Source organism: Arvicola amphibius, chromosome 13 (genome assembly GCF_903992535.2).
Source record: "Arvicola amphibius chromosome 13, mArvAmp1.2, whole genome shotgun sequence".
NCBI lineage: Eukaryota > Metazoa > Chordata > Mammalia > Rodentia > Cricetidae > Arvicola > Arvicola amphibius.
Window position 1 is genome coordinate 75,122,480 of NC_052059.1, and position 3,100 is coordinate 75,125,579.

At 41.1% G+C, this 3,100-nt stretch overlaps 1 pseudogene; it reads right to left on the reverse strand.

The window, feature by feature from the left end:
• Positions 1 to 1,485: 1,485 nt before the first annotated feature.
• Positions 1,486 to 2,120, reverse strand: LOC119800457 (annotated as a pseudogene).
• Positions 2,121 to 3,100: the final 980 nt, after the last annotated feature.

Here is a 3,100-nt window from a genome sequence, read left to right on the forward strand (position 1 = left end):
GCAGAGTTATTGTTAAATGATAACCATGTTTTGTAGATGAACATTATAAAGTGATCCCACACTAGCTCAGAATGGAGTATAATAAAGGATTCTTTATTTAGGGGTAGACTCACACTTGTCTATTGATACAAATTCTACAGTCCTCTGCATGAGTGGTGACCAGGAACTTAGAGTAACTGACAGATGATTTTTAGAGGCAGGAAAATTTTCAAAACCATTTTACCCTAACTTGGAAAGATTTGGCAGTCTTTTTTCTTGTATCATGCTTGTCTAATCTGAACACCATGCATTTTGTCAGTGGTTGAGGCATGGGCAGTTCTTTGCCCGAAGGCCAGTTTTGCCAAGAAGAAAACAAGCTCCAAGTAGAGTGTCTTTGGTGCCCAACATTCTCTTGGGAATTGATAGGTGCTGCCAGGAGCAATTGTGTCTCACGTCAACAGAACTCTAAGTTATTTAAATGCCATGTTCTACAGTTCTTTGAAGTGGTTGAAGATTGCCTATCTATGTGGAATACAATCTCTATGTATCTAAAAACCTGATTAATCTAACTATAAGTATTACAAACATGGATGACTATTGACCTATAATTTTAATACTTATATAGCTTAAAGACTAAGGCTTCATATTAGAATATTAGACAGTCCTTAAACAACTGTGCAGCAAATGAGGACAATGACCTCAAAATGTAAACAATGTATAAGTATCTTGATCAGAGGTAGAAATGTATAGTGCAATATGATAAATATATCCTAAAATTGTATCAATATACAAAATGTCTTAAGCAGAGGTAGAAACATGCATGAATATAATATGGCAAAATAACTTTGCATAGGTATACAAATATTATAAACAGAAATAGGAGCATATTCAATATAACAAGTAGGAGCATATACAATATAATTTTATTTTGTATCAATGCACAAGAATCTATACCAGTGTAAATTGTCTATAAATAATAGCTACAAGTATCCATTCTATTACTCACTATTATTATTAGTGTGAATAGGCTCATACTAATCTACCTATTATCCCATTCAATTTCCTTTTTATTCTTCAAATGAGATCCCTGAGGCTACATAATTTCCACCCCAACCCTAACCCTATATTAGTTATAATCAACCCCTAATTGATGTTCCTAACCATGAGGACAAACTTTGTTGGGAGAAGGGCTGTGGTCTTCTAGAATTACTTTCAGATGTCATGGGGGTGATGTCCTTTCTATGGGATCCTGTAAAACTAAAGAGATGGTTAAGTTTTAACATTACTGTCTGGTATAATTGCAAATAGTCTCTGAGTAGTCATTAGTGTTTTTCTGAAGTTCTCATTTGAAGTTCTGGCCAGAACATTGTAAGAAGGTACACCATTTTTTTTTTTTTTTTTTGCTGTTGTTGTTTTGTTTTGTTTGTTGTTATTGTTTTTGTTTTTGGCTTTGGGGTTTTTTTTTTTTACTTTATGGAAAATTTATTGCAATATTCCAAAAGCATATCACTTTTTCTTTTCAACATCTTGCTCTGCAGCTTCCTTTGCCCTCTTTGCTTGGATGCCAAAGAGCCGGGCATTGGCCTGGGGCCATACGAAGACTGGCAAAAGCCTTGAAGTTCTTATCTTCTTCTGTGATGACTCTGGCTTTCTCCGTTTTATAAACATTCCGGATGGGCATCACAGGTCCTGTTAGCTGAGTGACCAATTTAAGTTCTTCAGCCGAACTATCTCCCTTCTTTGGAGCGGAAGGCTCCCTGGGGAAGACGATGAGCTTGGAGCTGGACTCCTTCAGGCGCTGCACGTTGGCCTGCAGGGACTCCGTGGACTTGTTTCGCCTCCTTGGGTCCACGGAGAGGCCGATGGTGCGAGCCACTTTCTTATGGATACCAGCCACCCTGAGTTCCTCCAGACTGAAGCCCCGGCCAGCTCGGACCTTGGTGTGGTAGCGCACTGTGGGGCACCTCACCATGGGCCTGATGGGTCCGGACGCAGGGTACTGGGCAATATGGCGCGCTTTCGCCTGCCGGGCCTTGCGACTGAGGATCTTGCGCGTGCTGATTGAACCAAGTGTCCACTCGCCGCTGCCAGTTCTTGTGGAAGTGGGGCTTCAAGATCATGCCATTCTGGCTGGGCGCCATGTCTGCCTCCCGTGCGGGGGAACGGCAGAGTGGAAAGGCGAAGGTGCACCATTCAACTAACCAAGTTGAAACCATCTTGAGCAGCTGGTACCCAAAACCAATCTTAAAGTAGTGCTATCAGCATCATGATGTCATAGCTACCAGGTGGAGTCATTGTTGTAGGGCCCTTCTTCTTTCTGGAAACTTCAAAGATTACTGCAGGAAATTTTATTGCTCATTGCTGAAAACTTAAACATTATTCATATAAACATATATTCAATGAAAGGTACGATAGAGACAAAAATATACTTGACTAGCATGGCAGGATAACTCTGAGGGTGCAATACTGGCACACATACATTGGCTGTAACCAACAGCTCTCTCATTGGATTAAAGACCCACTCAATGAGAGAAAAACCACATCTGGTACTGAAAACCTAGCTAACTACTCAGTGCTAATTAAATCATGGTTACCAGAGGGGAATCTACAAGCACTAATTGATTAAACCAGCATAATTTCTAACAACAATGTATAAGCATTTGTCATTATACCACAGATGAGTATGATCTACACCCCTCATCAAGGACACTTATCTTTGCAACAGATAGAGTCCAGTACAGGAAATCACAACAAATCAAATGCAAATTTGTGAAACCCAGTCCCAATGGCTACATCTACAAAACATTCCAGGAACATTGTGGAAGAGAGGGTGGAAAGATTGTAAGAGCCAGAGGGACAGGGAGTTTGCTGTGAAAGTGTGTGTCCTAGCAATATCAGAAGCTGCACTCTGAAGTCTTACCAACCTGACTGACCAAATGGGAACTGAACAAGAAGATCCAAATGGACATGCCAAACTGGATGGGGAAAAGCCCACAAGGCCTCAACCCTACGGAAAGGACTGTGGGCAACAGAGGAAAGGTGGGAGTGGGAGAAGTGGTCCTTCCCAGCAAAGGCCACACCAATTGGTTGTCCAGTGTCAAATGGTCAGCCTTGAAACCAA